The following is a 23,076-nucleotide window of genomic DNA, read 5'->3' as shown; positions in this document are numbered from 1 at the left end:
GAGATAGCAGATAGTGTAAGATATGAAATAATAATAATAAAATTGATTAAGGGTTCACGGGGGCAGGAGGGTGGGAGAGGGAGGGGAAAAGAGGCATTGATTTCAAAGGGCTCAAGTAGGCAGACAATATTTTGACAATGATGATGGCAACATATGTACAAGTTCACTTGATATAATTGATTCATGGATTGTTATAATACCCGCAAGAGCCCTAATAAATGATTTTATAAAAAAAAATTTTTTAAAGTAGAAAGCCTTGTCTTTCTCCCAAGGAGCAGGTGGTAGTTTCAAACTGCAGACTTTAATTATCCCAGCCCAACTTATGTCCCCTAGGCCATCAGGGCCGCCATTCAGAAATAGGATTCCCTGTGTTATGTTAACTCGTGGTTTTTGCACTTACCTGCTACTCAATGGTCAGTGGCTGGAACCCACCAGTCACTTCTCCAGAGAAAGATGTGGCTGCCTGCCTTGTAAAGCGGACAGCTTGGGAAACCCTCAGGGCCAGTTCTACTTTCTCCTATAAGGTTGTGAGGAGTTGGGATCAACTTTGTTTTAGGCAAATCAGATGTGTTCTACATCTAATCCCTCTGAGTTAGACTAAGAACAGACCCAAAGACACACGCCAGGAAAGCAGGAAGACAACACAAGGGGCCCAATGTAAGCCAAGGATTACTGGCAGCTACTAGAATCTGAAATAGACAATGAACAGCCATACCTTGAACTCAGAATCCTAGCCTCCTGAACAGTGAGAAAGTAAAGTTCTGTTCTTTCAAGCCAACCAATTGGGGTATTTGTTCTACAAAAACACAAGATAATCAGAAAATAATAATAGAATGAATGATGTGCAATGATTCCACCAAACAAGCTATTAAAAATTATCGCACACAAAGAGTGAATTCTTCTTGGCTGCTTGAACAATAGAGAAAGTGAAAGACAAAAGCTAGTAGCTCACAATAAATAAAAAGGGTGTTGCGAGGAGGTAGTTAGTTTACTGTGCCAACCTGGTCAATGAACACAAGTGGGATTAATTGAAGGGCGGAGAGAAAAATGGCCCAGTGAGCCTCGCCTTTCTTGTCTCTTGTTCTTTGATCATCGGACCAGTGTGCTGCTGCCTTGCTTGTTCTATGCCTCAATGTGCAAGCTACACTACCTGTGGGACACCTAACCCGTGGGCAGTGTCACTGTAATTTGAGATTCCTTCAAGACCTGCTTTGCCACACCATTGGAATTTACATCTCTTGAGCTGGGGACTGTTGAATCCTGTCATCTGGCTGACCGTTAGTGACCTGCCTTGCTGCCTGTGCCCAGATAACCTGAATTGCTCTACAGAGGACTACCCAGCAGCCCTCAAGACTTGAAGGACTGCCAGTGTCTCACAACTGTCTCACGGGAGTGAGTTGCACTGAGCCCTTTGTACTGCTTTATAACTTAATTAACTGTTTATTTCTTATGTTATATATCTATCTATCTGCATAAATGTATATAAAATTATTAGCATTCTGGTTTTGTTTCTTTAGAGACCTGTACAACACAGAGGGGAAGAAAAATAGTTCTGTCCTAAGAAGGCACTTATGGAAATTGAATGAAAACCATTGATGTATTTCTGTCTGTCCCATTTTCCTCAAACCTGGAGCTAAGTTGAAACCAGTGTTCCCAAAATGGTGTTACTGGACTTCGGCAATAGGATGTGAGTTACCAGATTTATTTTTCACATACATTTGGAATACTTTGTCTATCTAAATCTTGAAGGGTAGGCTACTGAGCTAGAAAGTCCCACAAACACTTATTGGTAGCTGTGTTCTTGGCACAAGTAATCCATGGGGCCATGAGGACAGAGTCCCAAGCTATCCTTGACAGAACTTTGAATGTTCAGCCTGGAGGCCAGATAGGGTGGTACTAGGTAGCCCTGAGTAACAGTGGGTGTGACTGACAGTTTCTATGTCATCAGTCCCACTGTGAATTCCTCCAGGTATAATCACAGTGCTGCTCTCCACCACTTTGAATGGCCCCAAGGAAAGCTCATAGTTAAATCTGCCAGTACCGCCCGCATACTTGGTCCAACTTGGGGATGCACACCTTAAAGGTAGTGGGGGTGAGGGTAGGGGTAATCTGTTTTATTTGATGCTTGACTAATTAATAACATGGTGGATTTGGGGGAAAAGGCTATGTGTTAGTCTAGATTGACCAGAGAAACAAATTCATGGATACTGATATATGTATAGGAAAGGGCTTTATATAAAGAGTAATTGTACATTAAGAAAACATCCCAGCCAAGTCCAGATCAAGTTCATAAGTCTTATATTAACCTATATGTCCAGTACCAATCTGTAAATTCCTCTTCAGACTGATGCAAAACATGCAATGTTACCAAGTGGTGGAAGATCACAGCCCAGTGAGTGGAAAGTCTTATGGATCTAACGGTGATGGAAGTGTTTTAATGCTAGTGTGGGTCTCTACATGACTCCTCCAGCTACAAGGCTTTGGCTTCCATCACCATAGCTCCATATGACTTGTCAACAAGAATTTCTCTCAGGGATTGAGTATGTCCCACCTCCAGTAAGCTATTTATCTCCTCAGCACCTCCAAATGACATTATCAAGCTTCAACATGATTGATTGGCTAAACTCCATCCATTCACTCTTAATAGTCTCAAGTTGACAGCAGATTACGTAACTACCACAGGAAGTCTCTCTTACTAACAAAGAGGAGGGTGACTCAGAAAAAAAAAAGTGATGGGAAAATCAAGAACTGCCTTATATGCACATCAAGGCAGTATAGGTAACCTTTAGAAGGAACCTTATTTGATCCATCAATGCCAACAATCAGAAGGAAGGAGAAGGTGATGAGGCTACCATAGGATTTCAATACCAGCTGAATAAGGAACAGCAATGTCCAGTAGAAATTGAACAGACTTAGCAGCAACTTCCACATATAACCTCAGGTCTTCTAGTTTGATGTCAATAATGCTGACAAAGAAGGGCACTTAAGCTGGTTAGGGCTTGGATCCCCATAGCATATGGCATGGGCCCAGGGTGGTATAGACTGAGGCAAACCACTTCTGCCCTTGTGCTTGATGGCTGACATTGGCCTCAAGGAAAGTTCCTACGAGGCACGGGACAAGAGGAAAGCCTCCTTTCACCTATATCCAGTGTGGGTTTTGGGGGCACATGGAATAATTTACCAGCTTAATCTAAGCATCTTCTATTTATTCTATGAGGCAAGTTTAGATTTAATCTCAGGTGTCCCTCCCTCTGCTCTTGCGTACCCATCCTGGTCATTCTACTGTGAGTCTTGTTCTGGATGGCAGTGTGGCCCCATCTAAATGTTCTGATAAGTGGCATGCACATGGTCGTCCTGTGTCTGGGGCATTGAGTATATGCTGCTTCTCCTCAGCAGTACAGGAGTATGACCAGAAGATCATAAGGTCTGTCCATGTCAGGCCAAATGGTAACAAGGTGCTAAAATTCCTCAATGAATCAGCAGCCATAGTTGCCAGAAAAGCTACTGAACTTCTCCGTGCACTTGTTTAAAGTGTTCCTTACCATAGAAGACACACACTCTCATAACATCCCCATTTAGAGGGAATGTAATATAGAATTAAGGGTTCCCTCCCACGTTCAGGTCATGGTAGCACCACCACGTACCTTCTCACTTGGGGGTTTTATTGGTTCAGAAGGATTGGCAGGTGGTGAGGGACCCCCCCTGGGGACAAAATTGGGGCAACCTAGCATGTACTCATAGAGAGGAATTGTTACACAACTCCTTGTGGTCTCCAACGAGCACAAAAACCTGAATGTAAAGAATTTTACTCCACTTCTTATGAGTCAGAATTGACTTCATAGCAGTGAGTTTGGATTTTTGGTTTTCTTTCTTTTTTTTAAATGACAGATCAAATTCAGTTTCAAGATTGTGTTGGTATTCAAGTACCTGTTCTTCAGTTAAGTCTCAGAGTCCCTGAACTGGTGGAAAGACTATGCAGTATTACAAAAGAAGATTTTATTCCATTTTAAACTGCCCAGGGCAGGTTTACGGATTCTTCTAATTCTTCAGTAAGCATCCCAGAAGACTGCAATCAGGTATGGCTGCTCCTTGTCCCACACTTCTGTTAAATGATAACAAGCATAAGAATGCTCTTATGTCCTACATCTTCTTGTCCTGTGATCAAACAGGGATGCAAATGCCACCTCTTAGGGCTCTCATACCATTCTCATTGGTAGGAGAGCCCCGGCCATGACCTGGGTGAGGAAATCAGATCTATAGAGTTTCTAAACCAAGATGCCTACCAATCCTCTCAGGATCTTGTATAGGGCCCCAAACTGCAAAGAATCTATATCTTGTCCAAACCTCTCTTTAAAAATTATTTTCCTAGAGAATAGACTCCTCTCAGTCTAAAACTCTGTTAGTGGACTTGACCGCAAGTGCATAGGAAATGAGAGAAGGTTCCTATAGGGCTGTCTGCAATTATAAGCCTCATGTCTTGGGGTCGGGTAAAAGATTACAAAATTCACAATCGAGGGGGTATCTTTGTCCAGTTTTCATAGTAGCCATTTAACAAAGTCTGCTGGATAGGAAAATGAAAGGAACTGACTTAAAAACACTCAGAAAGTAGGAAGTAAGGACTGGCAGACAGAGGCAGAGACTGACAAAGGAAGCAGAACCCTTTCTTCGCTGTAAGGATCCATGTGGTGAATCTATATGTGATGCTTAAGTGGAATGAGAGCTTCTCTGGACAGGAACCATGGAGACGGCCTCACCAGTTTTTTGTTTCTCAAAATTTAGTGATGCTGAGAAGCACAGACCTTCAGTGCCAACTGTAGCGCCCTGGTCCTTCCACTGTTACATGTAGAACATAGACATGTGGTCTCATGAAATACTAGTCCAGCGGAGCAAATTGCCCTACACAGCCCCCGAACACATCTTGCCAGTCCCCAAGTCACCTCACAAGGAGGGAGGATGTGCTTCTTCTCTTCAGACCCAAAGACTCCTAAGTGAAACTAATTCTTCAAGCAAACACCTTGCGAAAACGTAATGTAGTATGGACACACATACATACCCAGAAATATCCTCCATCTAGATCTGTAAACTTCTGAAGGGAACTTTTCCAAGAGTTCTTTGAAGAATTTTACATTCTTCAATGTGCAACGTGTCCAAGTGGCAGTCTTGCATGCTGAAGAGTCTCGACTCACAGTCTTTGAATTTGGGGGAAGGAGGAATAGTCCGAAGGTGCAACATCAGGACTGTAGGATACATCAAATGATTTTCCAAATTTCTGTAGTACAGTCCCTGCTACTCTCAAAGAATAAATGGGTGCATTGTTTTGATGAGAAAAACAAAATCCCTTAGCACAATTTTCCTGGTCTTTTTTTCACTGATGTAGTTTCCAACATCTTTATACTTTCTTCAAAACAGGTTTCAAATGAGCAGCTTTAGTCCTTTGAGAAGATTTATAGAGATTACTCCTATGGGATTTATAGAGCTTTATAGAGATTACCCTTATGAGATTCCACCAATAAAACCAATCGTATAACGTTCTGTCTAGAGTTTTATGGGGGGAAAAATCATGGAGATAAGTTTAAGCATATTTTGTTGGAAACAAGCCTATGCATGGGTGAACTGAAAACCTTGTAGCACTATTTTTTTAAAATATCCTTATATGTAGGCTTTTTTGGTCTATTTTTCATTTTATGTGAATAATTTTAAAAGACATTTAGAATAGTGCCTGCCACGGAGAAAGAAACGTGTTTGTGAAATAATAAATAAATTTATCCTTTAAAAAAATATAAAAATCAAAAATAATACAAAAGTCTAGGACAAATTTCCTGACCTTTTTCTCATCAGTGTAATTTTCTGTTTCATAAAATTTCTTCCTAGTAAGCTCTGGTAGTGATCCTGCGTCCTTTGAGGAAGTCTATCAGAATTTTTTTGAATCTCCAGCTCACTTCTCTGCTGGTCCAAAATGATCCAGTAGATCCTCTCAGAAACCATTATTTTGATTTTGATTGGATTTATTTTTTAAGTCACCCTAATTAGGTTTTGAGTGAACTTGTCTGTAGCCATCTTCTGGTTATAGAATAATTTTAAACATATTTTGTTTACAACCGACTCATGCACATAAGAACTAGCAATATTTTTGACTTGTCCTTGTATGTGTATATCTTATTAACAGTGCACAGAGATACAAATTAGTAAATGTTATTATCTATTCAAGATGTTTTATTTATGAAAATAAATTATATATACACATATAAACATACATATATCCATAGACTACCATGAAGTCTATTCTACACACAGTTAACCTTATATAGGGTTTTCAAAACCACACATTTTTGTGAAGCAGACAGCCTTACTTTTCTCCCTTGGAGTTACTGGCAGGTTTGAATATAAGACCTTGCAGTTAAGAGCTCAATGCCTAACCCATAGCACCACTACTGAGGCTGTCTGTTCCTATAAACATTTACAATCTTGAAGAATCTACATAAGGTTGTTATGAATCAGAGTCTACATGATGGCAGTGAGTTTTTCAAAACACACACACACACACACAAGAGGAGCTTCAAAATGTTCATAGAAAAGTTCCCTTTGCATTTAATTCTATTTTCCCAAAACTTTTAGAAGTTCACGCATGCTGAGAAAGACATTTAAAATTTTAAAGTCACTTGATTCACTACATATTTATTGACATACCTTATGCATACTTTGGGGAATAAAGGGTGAATAAAGTTAAACACACCACCTAAAAATGGATCTTCATTAAGGGAGATTATGCTTCATATTTGTTAAAATACATTGCTTCACTGTGATCCGTTACTTTTCTTTTGTGCGTTACTGCTTTCTACACAGAATATTCCAGTTTGAACGTTTCTTAAGAAACAAGAGAATGAGGGAAGGAAAAAAGGGAAAGGGGGTGGGTGAGGGAAGGAGACAGAGAGGGGAGGGAGAGGAGGGAAAGGGGACGGGCGGAAGAGGAAATGATAAATCTCGCAGAAATATGGGTGCTGCTCCCTAGTTCAAGTACCCCAAATCTAGGCGACATCAACTTCAAGCTATGATGTTCACTGAGTTGCCTAGAAGATAATGTCATTGGAGAAACATAATATAGGGGTGGGAACATTTTATTATTTCAAGGACCATTTGGATATTTACAATATCATTCATGGACTATATTGGTCAAATGTTTAATCAACTTAGCCCTACAACTAGTTGTACAGCTACAACTAGTTCTTTAGTGTGGCATATGACATTAGGTGGCATCATGCTCATGGCCCTTATATGTCCCTGAAGCTGGGCATTCCCCATTCCTGATTTAAAAGAAGCTTCTTGCTAGGTTTAGGTCTGTCTTCAGAAATAGAATGTTTCATCATATTAAGTGCTAATGAATGAATTCTGACCCACTCACATACTGTATTAAAATAAATATTATGAATTATCCCATCTTTGTTAGTTCACAGTTTATGCCCAGAACTTTTATATATAGATTTCTTTTTTTGGGGGGGTGGGGGTTGTGGCTAAATTTATTAAATTATCCTGAATTAACATACAGAATGTCTTGACCTGAGCTAAATCATTATATTCATTTTATGGTAAATATTAAATTTCTGTTTCCCAATTTCTAAACTTCTTAGCTCTGGGGCAATGCAATATTAGGAAATATCAACCTGCACATACATAAAATATCCATAGGTAAGAGATAACAAATAAATGAATGTGAGTATTAATTTATATACACACAGTTCTCTTTGCAACCTAAGAAAGTGGAGAGAAAATATTTTCTAATTAAAAGAGTTCCTGTTTTTGAACTCTAACCCTTTAGAAAGATAAAAGATTATCTCAGTATGCCCTTTTGTACTTTTCAGCATTACTATCTACTTAAAGCTCAAGAGTTATTTTAGGAAACCTTCTGAAAGAAAAAGGTGTAGGGAAACAGAAGTGATAAAGTAAACTGGATAAAAAGTACAGGGCATCCCTATTTTATGTGATGCATAAAATAATAAGTATATTAAATAAATTACATATGGGATGAAATTTCAAAACCAAGTTTAATTATACATCTGGTGAGCAACAAATATTCTTCTTACAGTTGTTCTCTAAACCCATTGGATTAATTTTGATGTTTCTCATAGTACATTATGGTTCACACTTAGCAACAGCCTTTCATATAGCACTACGGGCCACAAACCATCATTTCTTATTTTTTGAAATGAGGAATTCAAATTGTTGGATTTTTAAAATATTAATCTTTAATCACACCTTATATCTCAGTATTTTAGTTCTGCTTTAAGATTAATGTCCACAGACAGTGTTAAAGAAATCAAAACAAAACAAAAAGTCCCCATAAATTTGTTCCACTTTTATTTAGAACTTTTGCTCACCCATTGCCATCAGTTTTGACTCATGGTAACACTATAGAACAGAGAGATGTGTCCCGGGCCTAAGATTTTCATGGAAACAGGTGGTCACATCTTTCTCCTACAGAGTGGCTGGTGGGTTCAACTGACTCCATTTTAAGCTGGGAAGGCAGAGTCCAAACCAGAGGCAAGGCTGCAGGAGACTTTCTCTATCGGCTGCAGAAAAGGTTGCTTGTCTCTTTGGGGCTTCAGTTCTTTATTACTTGTTACATTTATGTGACACCAGTCTTTCTCTGTTTGTGATTGCTTAATTCCATGAATAAACTGCTCCTGAGACTGTGGCTTTTGTGGGTTTATGGAACCTCAGAAATTCTCTGGAGCAGTCTGCTCTGTCCGATATACAGGGTGGCTATGAGTTGAAATTCTTTTGACAGTAGTGGGTTTGGGTTTGGGTTTTAGGCTTGTATTTCAAAGGTGATTGGTTTAAAAACTAAGCTATACTGATATAACTTAATTAAAATAAAACTATTTTCCCATACATACATAAACATTGGATTGCTTAACCATAAATTCAGCAGTTCGAATCCACCAGCACTTCCCTGTAGAAAAAGGGGCTTTCTACTCTCATAAAGATTTACAGTCTCAAAAATGGGGAAGTGTCACACTGTCCTAAAAATCCTTGGTGAGTTGGAATTGACTCAATTATAGTGGGTTCAGGGGATTATTTGTACAGGTGTCCAGTCTCTCTAGAATATAACAATTATAATAGTTGCGGTGGTTTATTTTTCTGTAAGATTGTATGTAATGCAGTGAATTAGTTCATTCAGCTCTTCCAGCCATTGCCTTTGTTACTCCCATCAAATAATTTTTGTTTTCCTGATGAGTAAGAAGGTAGAGAATGATACTGAAGGGATTATAATGGGATTATATGATCCATCTGCCAGTGATTGTTAACGGGGTTAATTGTGATCATCAGCTTGTTCATTACAAAATCAGCCATATCAGGAATATCACTACCAAGGAAGAAGAGTCAAGAGTGGAGTATGTCCTTTCAACTCTAAAATTCCTTTGCATGGACCCTCCTTGACCCAGTAGTTAATGTTGATACCCCAGAAGTAATAGGATGTAGCAGCAGCATCAGAACCAGGAACAAGAGCAGAAACAGCGCAGTGACTATCCCAGCCCAGAGTGCAAGTAGAGTTGAGCCCATTTGGACAAGATGCTGGTTTATGGAGCTAGGTGCCTCTGGGCACTAAATTGGGGGAACTAGGTTTGCTCAAACACAGAATAGGAGCCAAGTGCCTTTATTTGAGGCTTTTGATGGAATGTTATGCTCTTTGGGCATTTATTGTCAGGCCAAAAACATTTTTTTAACATTGCCCAATTTGGTAAGTGACTTTTTTTTAAAATCGTTTTATTGGGGCCTCGGACAACTCTTATCACAAACCATATATCCATTGTGTCAAGCACATTTGTACATTTGTTGTCATCATCATTTTCAAAACATTTTTTTTCTACTAGAGCCCCTTAGTATCAACTTCTCATTTTCTCCTTCCTCCCCTACCATCCCTCCCTCATGAATGCTTAATAATTTTTAAATTATTATTATTTTTTCATGTTTTACATTGACTGATGTCTCCCTTCACCCACTTTTCTGTTGTCCATCCTCCAGGGAGGGAATTATAGGTAGATCATGGTATCGGTTCCCCCTTTCTTCTCCCACCTTTCCCTTACCCTCCTGGTATGGTTACTCTCAATATTGGTCCTAAGGAGTTTATCTGTTCTGGATTTCCTGTGTTTTTAGCTCTTATCTGTACCCGTGTATATGCGCTGGTCTAGCCAGATTTATAAGGTAGAATTGGGGTCGTGATGGTGGTAGGGAGGAAGCATTAAAGAACTAGAGGAAAGCTGTGTGTTTCAATGGTGCTATACTACACCCTGACTGGCTCATCTCCTCCCCAAGACCCTTCTGTAAGGGGATGTCCAGTTGCCTACAGATGGACTTTAGGTCCCCACTCTGTACTGCCCCTGATGCACATTGATAGGATTTTTTGTTCTTTGATACCCGGTACCTGATCCTATGGACACCTCATGATCACACATACTGGTGTGCTTCTTCCATGTGGGCTGTGTTGCTTCTCAGCTAGGTGGCAGTTTGTTTACCCTTTAAGATGCCAGATGCTATATTTTTTGAAATTCAGGCACCATCAGCTTTCTTCACCACATTTGCTTATGTATCCATTTGTCTTTAGTGATCTTCTTGGGAAGGTGAGCATCATGGAATTCCAGGTTAATAGAACAAAGTGTTCTTGAGTTGAGGGAGTACTTGAGTCGAGGCTCAATGTCCATCTGCTACCTTAATACTAAACCTATAAATATATGTACATAGATCTATCTCCCCATCATCATATGTAAATATATTTATATATGTACATGCCTGTAGTTAGACCTCTATAAATGTACTTTGCCTCCTAGTTCTTTCCTCTATTTCCTTTTACTTCCCTCTTGGCCCATGTTATGTTCAATCTTCATTTGGGTTTCAGTAATTCCTCTCAGTTACATTGCCCTTGATCAAGCCCTACCAGGCCTCTTGCACCCTCCTCGTCATTGATTTTGGATCGCTTGTTGTTCCCTTGTCCCTGGGTTTGTAAGCACCCACTTCCTTTCCCCCGCCTCCTCTTCTCCCATGTTCCTCAGAACTGTCAGCCCCATCGTTTTTTTCTCCAAATTGCTTATCCCACCTCTCTTATCTAGCTAGACATGCAGAGATAATAATATGCATGAAAACAAGACAGAGCAAAACAAAGCAACAAAACAACAACAAAAAAACAATGACCCCCCAAAAGAAAAGCCTGTAAATAGTTCAAGGTCTGGTTTTTAACCTTTAGGAGTGTTTTCTGGTGGAGTCTGGATTACCACCCCCCACCCCCCCGCCCACTTTTTTATGAAGCTTCCTTCTTGTTTCAATGTTTTGGCAATAGAACCCTTCAAGATTGCAAATAGAACCCTTCAAGATTGCAACTGGAGGCTTGGGATTTTTCTTTCATTCTTATTTCTTTGTCCACTTTGTGCTGGGGCTGTTTATATGTTGTTGTTCAATTGCTTCCATTTTCTATAGATTTTGTAGGTATTTTTTCTGTTTTGCTTTTGTAGCTCCAGGTCTTATTTACTGAAAATACTACAAAACATACTTATGCAGCAATTGTAATCAAAACAGCCTGGAAACTGCCCAAATTTCCATCAGTAGAAGAATGTATAAAGAACATTGAGTACATACACACAATGGAATGCTATACATCCCACACACCCCCCTCTAACAAAATAAACAAACAAAAAATGTGATTAAAAACATGAAGTAACTCAAGACATGGAAGGACCTAGAAAGCATTGTGGAGAGTGAGGTTAATCAATCACTAAAGGATAGATATTGAATGAATCCACTACTATATGGATAAACACCAAGATGAAGGCAGGCTTCTGCTCCTTCCTGGGTCACGCAATCTGCTTACCTCGTCTGCCAAGCAATGTGGAAGAGAGCCTGCTGAGCTTCCACGGACCATACATCACCCCCTGTCTGTGTACATCTTGAAAATCACTTTGACAGAGGAGACCTCACCTCATGTGGAGTCAGTTTTTCAAGATCAAGGGAGAGGGAGATGCTCATTCAGTTACTGCCATTAAAAAATTGTGCTAAGTGTCTCTGATCAGCAGACATTCCTACCAGAGTGATAAATGAATGTTACTGGAAAGTCAAGCCAAGGTGCAGGGAGGGGAACATGCATGCCTCAAAGAAGGCAAGTACATTTCTATGGCTAGGGAAGGAATGGGCAGGAACTGCCTCCCATAGGTAAAACATGCTTACCAAAACTTATGTAGAATCCAAGGCAAGAATATGCCTTGTTCCTAATTAGATACTTTGGACCCAGTTTCTCTCTAGCATTTGGTGACCCCGGCCAGATGTTATAGACTGCTGGGACTTTAGATGCTGTTCTTTTCAGGCGCACATCATCCTTCATAGGCTACACTAGAAAAACTCATGTGAAAACCCCACTAAGTGAATGGGGCTCTACCACAAACTCACCTGTGGCCCGTGGACCTAAGGCTAAAACTCAACCATGTGAGAAGAAGCAAATGACTGCTGTCCCAAGGGTATAGGAGTGGCGATTGTTGGACTTTGGTTCAGGTATCTTACCTTAAGAGTGCCATTGAATAAGGGGCCAGGACTGTCATAGTCGTACTATTTCAATGCCTTCTGTGATTTATTAGGATTTGTATTAATCTAGTAGGTGTGGTTCTGCCACTACCAATGAATAATATTGGAAGTTTTGTCTTATCATCAAACCCCACTGTTTGTGTAAATAGTGTCCAATCACTTAAGAGTTTAATCTGTACAAGTCAGAAGCCAGAATTAAGTGCAAGCCACAAATCCATTAATTTAGCAAATGGTATAGAATTTAAAATAGGTGAGAAAAGTAAATTATAGTACAGGCTGGCTTACACTTAATTCTAGCCCCAATCTAGGAATAGTTTGTTCTTATTACATGGCCCTGCTTGATACTGGCCTTCATTAAGTGATCACTGAAGATATAAATACTACAGAAAAGTGTGGCAAAGAAACTACATGGTGTCTGGCTATCAGAAAGAATAGTGTATAGGTTCTTAAAGGCTTGACATCTAAGTCACATAAGCAGCCATCGAAGTGAGACTTCAACTAAGTCCACAAAGAAGAAGTACACCAGATTGTGTGATCAAGGATTATAAATAATATAATCCAAGTCCAAAAAAGGGAATGGTGTCAAAAAAAAAGTGAAGGGGTATTACACATGGATTAAGTCTCCAGTGAACCCCTTCTGATGATAGACCAGAGAAGTGAATACCCTTGCTATAATGTGAGTGCCTTGGAAAGTGGACTATAGCAGATATAATTTCATTCAAATTTAACACCTTGTGTTAGTCTGGGTTGACTAGAGAAACAAATTCATAGACACACATATGCGTATAAGAAAGAGTTTTATATACAAGAGCAATTGAATTTTGAATCCAGATCAAGTCAATAAGTCTAATATTAGCCCTTATGACTGATATCAATGTATAAATTCCTCTTCAAATTTACACAACACATGCAATGATGCCAAATGCAGGATGATCACAGGTCAGTGAGTGGAAGTCTTGCGGATCCATGGGCAGTAGAAGTGTGCATCTCAACACTGGCATCAGTGCAGCTCCATGTGGTTCATCGTCCATAATATCTCGCAGGGAGTGAGCTTGTGTCCTGCCACCAGCGAGCTATTTATCTCCTTAGCACCTCCAAATGAGTTCATCAAGCTGCAACCTTGTTAACAGGCTCAACTCCCACCTTTCACTCATAAGCCTCAAATTGACAACCAATTATATAAGTACCATACACCTTATCATTTGATCTCTCTTATGCCTCATTTTAAAGCTGTCCTAGTTTTTAAATGTTTTCTGTTTTCTTTTCAATTGAGGTTTTTCTGTATTTTATTTTGTTACTATTGTTTTTGGGGTTTTTTTTTTGGGGGGGGCAGTGTATGTTTTTCTATATATGAAATCCAGAATAGGTAAATTTATATGAACAATAACTGGATTAACAGTTTCATGGGGCGTAGCAGGGGAAGTTGGGGAGAAATGAGGAACTAATAACAATGAGCACAATAAAGAAAAAATATTCTACAAGTGATTGTGTTAATGATTGTACAACTCTTCTTGTTATGATTGAACTATTGAATTATAGGATATGTGCATTATGTGCTAATAAAACTGTTTTAAAATAGTGTAATAAGCACAGTATCAAGTATAAATAGCAGATGACATGTATAAATAAGACCTCATAAAATCAGAAGACTATTTTACAAAGCAAATAGGTAATTTGTGGATTGAGAAATATTTTGAAAATGACTTTCCTATCAGTATTCAATCTCTAAATTATATACAAAATATTTAAAACTCAACAGCAAAGAGACAAACCAACCAATCACAAAATAATCAAATAAACAAAATTCACATTTTATTAAAAATTCATATTTTATAAAAGATTGTAAATAATATAATCCAGATTGAAAGGAAGGAAGGACATCAGAGTTTAAATAGTGAAGACTTGGTATGCAGAAGGCGATGGATGACAGTAGAAGCCCAAAATCCACTTGTAGGGTCCACACATGGATTAAGCCTCCAGTGAATCACCTCTGATCATAGTTGAGGGATATGAATATCCCTGTTATTGGATCAATAACAATGTAAAGTAAATTATGACAGCAGTGATGTCAAAACATAATATTTTATCATTTGATCTCCCCTTTTACCCATTTTAAAGTGTTTCAGTCTTTAAAAAATAAGTGAAGGGGAAATACACATGGATTAAGTCCCTGTCAAATCCCCTCTGTCCATTGACCACATGAACAGCTTTGCTAATGTGAAGAATGCAATGGAAACTGGATTGTTGCAGATGCACTTAGGTTAAAATTTAGTACTCGATTATATGAACTCCCTTATGATCCATTTACATTTGTTCTAATTTTTAATATCTTCTGCTTTCTCTTTGAGGCTTTTATCTGTTTAACTTTGTTATCCTTTATTAGTTTTCTTTGTTTTTAATGTTTTTTCTATACATGATATCTAAAATAGTTAAATATTCAGAGACAGTATCTGGATTAATTTTTCCTTTGGGGTGTGGTAGAGAGGTAGGGGGTTGGAGCATATAGAGAGCTAATGATGATGAGTAAAAGAATGAATACAGTGCTCTAAAACTGACTGTGGTTATGATTGTACAAGTCTTCTTGATGTGATTGAACCATTGAATTGTATGAATTGTGAATTATATGCCAATAAAGCTGTTGGCGGGGGGTGGGGGTGGGGGAGCTGCCAGCATTGAGTGAGTCCCAGAAAAAGAGAAGGCTCTGCAACATGTAAATACTCCAAAGGCTACCTTTGAGGAGAATTGTAATAACCCTCTGGATAAGAAGACACACACTGTAGTAACTGGTCTTCTTTTCCCAGCCTCTCCTATCATTGTCTCATGGGCACCTGAATAAAGTGGACATGGTGGCAGGGATGGAGGTTACCTGTGGACTCAGCAACATGGGCTTCCACTGACCATCACTGACCTGGCTACTGCCACTGCTGAATGGCCATTTGCCAGCAGGAGAGACCAATACTCAATCCAACATACGGGACCATTTCTCAAGGATATAAATCAGAAACCTGGTGGCAGGTTGATTACACAGGTTCATTTCCACCCTGGAATGGGCAACATTTTGCTCTTCCTGGAAAGCACACTTACTCTGGATACGGATTTGCCTTCCCTGGACATATGCTTCTGCTGAAACTATCATCTGTGGACTTCTAGAATGTCTTATCCATCATGATGGTAACCCACATAGCATTACTTCAGATCAAAGAACTTAATCACAGAAAATGAAATGTGGCAATGGGTCCGTTCTCACAGAACCCACTGGTCATACCATTTTTCTCATTATCCTGAAGCAGCTGTCTTTTTTTTTTTTTTTAATCAATTTATTGGGGCTCATACAATTCGTCACAATACATAGATCAATTGTGTAAAGCACATCTATACATTTGTTGCCCTCATCATTCCCAAAATTTTCTTGCCTCTTGGGTTCCCGGAATCCGCTCATTTTCCTTTCCCCCACCCCTCCCCTTCCCTTCCTCCTCCCCTTTCCCCCATGCACCCTTAATAATTTATAAATTATTATTGTATCTTATATTACACTGTCCGGCGCCTCCCTTCACCCACCCCGCTGCTGCCCGTCCCCCAGAGAGGAGGCCATATGCGGCTCCCTGTGATCCATTCCCCCTTACTACCAGTGCCGGCTATGTGGTAATATCTTGCAGGAATGGGACAAAGTAATCCAGGAGGCTGTACGTACTCTAAACCAATGGCCAATCTATGGTGCAGTGTCTCCAATGGCCATAATTCATGGGTCCAGAAATCAAGGGGTGGAAATGGGAATAACTTCACTCACTATTGTTTTGAGTGACTCACAAGCAGCATTTTTACTTTCTGTCTCAGTGACCCTATGCTCTTCATTTCTGGAAGGCCTAGTTCCAAAGGGAGGAATATTCCTACCTGGAAACATAGCAATGATTCCACTGAACTGGCAGTTAATAATTCCTCCCTTGTCATTTTGGGTTCCTCATGTCCTGGTTCAACAGGAAAAAAGAGAATTAGTGTATTGAGTGGTGTAATTGATTGTGAACACCAAGGAGAAATCGGATGGGTGTTATGTAATGGAGGTAAAGAAAAATATGTCTGGAATATGTCCTTAGGTTGTCACTTAGTACTAGTATGCCCTGTGGTTATAGTAAATGGTAAACTACAGCAACCCAATTCTGACATGACTATCAATGATCAGAGACCTAAGGAATGAAGGTCTGACCAGCTCATCATGCAAGGAACCATAACCAAGGGAGGTGCTGGCTAAGGACAAAAGGAATACAGAATGGGTAGTGGAGAAAGGTAGTTCTAAGTATCAGTAACGACCACATGAACAATTACAAAGGCACAGTCTGTAATTGTCAGTAAGTGTCAGTATTGTCTCTTTACATATATGCATCAAATATTTTTCTCTTATTCATTTATCACATACTAGATGAAAATAGAGCTTGTGGGTTTTTGTTTCTATGTATGATAGCTGTGCTATGTTAGGCACAAATATGATTCCTTTACTGTCTTCATTTGGAGATTATTTATGGTTAAGAATTGTGTGCAAGTGTGTAAGGGTTGGACCATGATGGCTACGTTTTACTGTGCCAACGTGGCACTAAAAGAAGATATGCAGCCTGGTGGTGTCCATTGGAGGTGTGGCCTCCTCATAAGAATATTCTATGGGGACTTGGCTGCCCCCTTTCTCTTCCCATTTGGTCAGACAGCTGCACTGCTTGGTACCCCTGCCTCACACTGCCATACCACACCTCCTGTAGGCCACCTTGCCTTGACAAGCCACATTGCCAACAAGCCCCTTTGCACTGCCCCTCCATGAGGTCCTACTGTGAATGACCTCTGCACATCTGCTACTAGCCTCTGCCACTCTTCACCATGTCTTAACCTCCTACATCCTGTTCTTTGACCTTTGGGCCAAGTAGTCAGGTGAGTTGGGAAGATCTTCAGTATATTAAATGACCCCACAAAGTGAATTGGAATGAGTTCTCTATTCAGCTCTGTAGGTTGCTTTACGTTATAATTCCCTTTCACAATACATATTTTTCTACTTATATATATAAGTAGATTTTGCTTCTTTTATAGAACCTAGCTAATATAGCTGCTTTACAATTGAGAGCAAGGTTCAGAGTCTCTTCTGATACCCACTTTATGTATTATTATTATTTTAAAAATCATTTTATTGGGAGATATTACACATATTATAACAATCCATAATTCAATGAGATCAAGCTTAATTGTACAATTGCTGCCACCATCAGTTTCAAAACATTTTCTTTCTTCTTGATTTTTTTTATCAGCCCCCTTTATCCCCAACCCTACTCCCCAGTACTGTACACACACACACATACATATAATTGCCATATCTTACACCATCCCCTACACTTCTGTGATTAATTCTTCTTGAGTGGGGTTATCCAGTCTTCATTGCTATCGGTTCCCCCCTCTTTTCTCACCCTCTCTTCCCATAATCTCAGGGTCATTATTCCTGTTACTATTTCTTTTAGTTTACTGTTACTATTTCTGAAGGATTTATCTATCTTGTATTTCAAGCATTGATAGACCTTAATTATAACTATAATAGATCTTAATTATAATGAACATACGTAGGTCTAACAAGATTCATGAGGTAAAACTAAGACTATAATAGTGAGGGGAGGAAATCTGAAGGCACTAGAGGATATTTATGTGTTTTGGATGGAGGACAAAGAGATAAATGACTCAAGTGATGAAAACATCAGCAGTGTGAGGAATCAGGTCTCAAAGGAACCTCAAGCTCTAGCGACACGGTCCACGGGTTGGGTGCCCCACAGGTAGTATACTGTACTTTCAAGTTGAGGCAGAGAACTAGCTAAAGCAGCCACACATTTGTCTGATTACCAGAGAGCAAGAGAGAGTGGGGCGGGGCTTGCCAAGCCATTTATTTCTTTGCCCTCCAACCAAAAGGAAGCCTTATTAATCCCACATGTTCTTATTTTCCAGGTTGGCACAATAAGCCTACCTATCACACCATTCATGTACTGAGGGAACATTTTAAGTAAAGGTCCAAAGTCCATCTGCTTCCTTATTGTGTGTGTGTGTGTGTGTGTGTGTGTGTGTGTATGTGTGCATGTATATATATACCTATCTTTATATATTAACATATATACATATGTATATTTATATATATGTATAACTTTTACTTTCTTATTCTTTCCTCTGTTCATTTTTCTTTCTTCCTGCCCCCCCCCCACTATCATGTTTACCCAGAGTCTACCTCTCAGTAATTACTCTCAGATACATTTCAATTGATCAAAAATAATGAGGAACTCTACACCCTCCCCACTGTCAATTTTAGATCACTTGTTATTTCCCTGTCCCTGTTATTATTGGCTCACTGCTCCCATCTCTCCCACGTACCCACTGAAATCATCGGTCCTATTGCTGTCTCCTTGGGATTTCTTATCCTTCTTATCTTATATAAACACTAGAAGAAAAAGAGAGAGAGAGAGACCATATACATAGTTCTAAGTCTAACTGTTGTACACACCCAGAGTAGATGAGTAGCTCTCTGTTAAATAGTGAACAGGCCCTGTTATAATCCATTAGTCCACTCCCCTTTTCTTCTGATATCCACTGTAATCCTTTCTCTCTTTCCTGTCTTTTTAATGACCTTTTGATTTCTTCATAAATGATGTTCTTGAAGTCCTCCCAAAGCTCATTAATATTCACTGCATCAAATCTTTTTTTGACGTGTTCTCAAAATTCAGATGAGATAGACTCAAGGTCATATTTTGGCTTTCCTGGATTTGTTTTAATCTTCCTCATTGTCAACCTGAGTAACTCCTGGGCAATTGATAGTCTATTCCACAGTCAGCCCTTGGCCTAGTTTTAGCTGCTGATTATTGAACTTTTCCATCATTTCTTTCCATTAATAGAGCCATTTGTGTGTGTGTATTGCATTTGGAGATGTCTATTTGTATAGTTGCTATTTGTGTTGTTGATAAATGTTATTGGCTATGAATAAGTTGCTGGTCTTGCAAAATTCTATCATTTGATCTCCAGCTTCATTTCTATCACAAATCCCATACTTTCCAACTACAATTTCTTCCTTTTTGTTTCAAGTTTTTGTAGTCTATTTGCCAATAAATAGCAATGCATCTGGATAGCATGTTTGATCAATCTCAGACTGAAGACTTGGGAACAATTCATCAATTTCTCTACCACTAGCTTCCGTGGCTCATGCATAAATTTGAATAAGTTGTATTGATTGGAATTCTTTGTATTCAGAGCAACATTATCTTACCAGCATAGTAAACCACATTATTTTCTCATTCAAAATGGCCAATACTAGACCATTTCAACTCACTAACATTTAAATACCAATATTTATGCGTTCTATTTCATTTGTGATGGGTATCAGTTTTCCTAGAGTCATACTTAATAGACTCCAAGATTTTTGCAACTGTTTATTCTCACCTTCAGTTTTTCCTCACCAGCAAATAATTCTGGAGGCTTCACACTTTCAGACTTTACTTCAGGCGTGTCACCATGGTCAACTTTGGGAAAGCAATTTCTCCTCAGTCGCATTTCGAGGACCTTCCAAACTGAGGTACCCATCCTCCACCAGCTTTCTTAAAGCATGAAATTCACAAATCATATTTCATTTTTAGCACAAATAGAGAAAGGTGCAATGTAACTTTTGAGATTTACGATATTGAAGACAAATATGTAAAATGATCCCCAGTTATATTTTTTGATAAATGAAAGGTTATTCTTAATTCTTCATGGTTAATAGAATTCACTATAGTATTTAGATTATATTAAAATCAAATATGTCTTCTGAAAATCTTTAAATGAAGCAACCTTATTGAAGAAAATATGAAGTATTTTCTTTGATTGATCAATTTTTTTTGTTTTTGTTTTTGATTGTGTGTTATTCTTTTACATAAAGTGGATATTGACTAAGAAGTCTGGTACAGAATATAGGACCAGTGAATCAATATGTGAATTTACATTTTATGAAAGTACACATGTTTAAAGCTACCTATTTTAAAATGTGGAAGATGAGTTCTAAGTTGATACATATGAAAAGGAGAGCTGTGTTTTGTAGACAATATTTTATCTTAGCTTAGTTCTTTTTTGCTGTGGTTGGCTGGAATTTCTTCCTTTTTGTTGGAGTTGAAGCTATGCTGAGGAATGTGAAGAGGAGAACTTGGAATTCATTAATTTAGATAATAGTAATATTTGATTAATAAGCACAACATGTATTTCAGTTTGTTGTACTGTGGTGGCTTGTGGGTTACTGTGAAGCTGAAAGCTACATCACATGTATTTCAAATACCAGCAGGGTCACCTGGGACCACAAAGTGAACAGGTTTTAACAGAATTTCCAGACTCAAAGCAAACTACTGAGAAGAAATAAGAGGAGATAGCCAATGAAAACCCTATGCTGCCATCAAAACATTGTCATTTACTGAAAACCTAAAGAAGCGAAGCTGAATATTGTCAGAAATAAGACCAGAGGCTGAGTCCCTCAGGTTGGTAGGCACTCAAAATATCACTGAGGAAGAGTTGCCTTCTCAGGATCTATCATAGTGATCTAGATGAGTAAAGCCAGCAGGAGTAAAGCACTTGGTCCTCTTCTGCCGATAGGGCATGACTCAAAATGAGAAGGCATGACTTGAAAGATCAAAGAATAATTGGAAGTTGGGATGTAAAACATATGAACCTGGGAAAATTAGACGTCATCAAAATGAAATGGAGCACATAAAGATCCGCAGTTGATGCTGACATTGTGAGTGAAAATGGACTAACTGGGCCACTTTGAATCAAAAACACAGGTAGTTTACTATGCCTCGAATGACAGAGTTGATGCATTTGTTGTCAAAGAGGATATCTTGAGATCTATTTCTAAGCACAATGTTGTCTGTGATAGGACAATGTCTATCCACATACGAGCACATTCCATCGATACAACCATTACTAAAATGTATGCACCAACCCCTAACACTAGGGATTAAGAAACTGAAGAAGTCTACCAACATCTTAAGTCTAAAATTGATTAAAAGTGCAATCAAGATGCACTGATAATTATTGGAAATTGGAATGCAAAAGCTGAAACAAAGAGGAAGGAACTGGAGTTGGAAAATAGGGTCTTGGTGATGGAAACCCATTGCAAGCCCAGTGACTTATTCATAGAAAATATCTTCTTTTTTTTTTTCAAGAAAACAAAAGGCAAAAATACACATGGACTGCTCCAGATGCCATACACAAGTGTTCTTATGTTTGAGTCCATGGTTGCCGCTAACCTGCCAATCCATCTCAGTGAGGGCCTTCCCCTTTTTTGCTGCCCCTCTACCAAACATCATGTCTGTATACAGAAATTGGTCTCTCCTGACATGTCCAAAGTGCGTGAGACAAAGTGTCACCATCTTTGACTCAAGGAGCATGTTGGTTGTATGTTTTCCAAGACAGATCTGTGTGTTCTTTTGATAGTCCATTGTCCTTTCAATAGTCCTCTCCAGTACTAAAATTCAAATTCATCAATCATGCTTCAGTCATCTTTATTCAGTTTCCAACATTCACATACAAAGGAGGCAACTAAAAATACTATGGCTTGGATCAGCGACACCTTAGTCCTCAGAGTAATATCCTTTCTTTCAACATTTTAAATAGGTCTTGCACAGCAGATTTTCCCAAACTGTCTTTTAAAATCTGGATGACTGCTTCCACAAGCATTGTTTGTGGATCCAAGCAAGATGAAATCCTTGACAATGGCAATCTTCTCTCCATTTATCCTAAGGTTAACTATTGGTCCACTTGTGAAGATTTGGGTCTTCTTTAAATTGAGTTTCCTAAGATGTCAGGCATGTGCTAGAAGGCTATGGGTTAAAAAAAAAGCGCGTAGTAAAAACTAGTTATGATAGACACTCACTAAAAGTGTTCCAACTCATAAGCACCCCAACTAGAAGCCCACCAAGCACAGGCACAACTGCTGTTTTAGAAGCCAGCGATCTGTTTTCATAATCATTACAGCAAAGAAAGCCTCATGGAGCAGGTCTACTCTGTGAAATGGGCCCACTATGGTTTGCAATCAACTTGATGGTACCTAACATAATATACAGCTGACCACTGAGCAATACGGACTTGAACTGCTTGGGTTCAGAGGGACACGTTTTGTTTTATTTTTAATTCTGGGTGACACTGATAATCTTTATGTGAACAGTTTGTCTTTCCAGTAAAAAGTGATCCCTTCGTGTTCTTCATGTTATTTTTAATCAGACTGAATGCAATCCCCTAAATCATGAATACAAAGGACCCATACAAATGTTACCAATCATACTGGAAGTGATCCCAAGAAGCAAAGAAAACACATATTACAAGAATAAGTTGAAATGCTTAATATTTATTGTAGATTGAAGTCTGAACCTGTAGTTGTCCACCATTGCAAGACAAATAAATTCAGAGCAAGGAATATTGCAAAATAAAAGCAAAAATGAAAATGAAAGAAATGTCAATGTATGACACTCTCACCACGGCTACATGAAAACA

General features: G+C 38.9%; 1 pseudogene; it reads right to left on the bottom strand.

The window, feature by feature from the left end:
* Positions 1 to 20,112, bottom strand: part of LOC101658034 — a 145,823-nt pseudogene extending 125,711 nt beyond the window's left edge.
* Between the last annotated feature and the right edge of the window lie 2,964 nt (positions 20,113 to 23,076).

Source organism: Echinops telfairi, unplaced genomic scaffold, assembly GCF_000313985.2.
Source record: "Echinops telfairi isolate 266 unplaced genomic scaffold, ASM31398v2 ScPeMD7_6;HRSCAF=24_1, whole genome shotgun sequence".
Classification (NCBI taxonomy): domain Eukaryota; kingdom Metazoa; phylum Chordata; class Mammalia; order Afrosoricida; family Tenrecidae; genus Echinops; species Echinops telfairi.
This window is presented reverse-complemented; position numbering and strand designations above follow the sequence as displayed.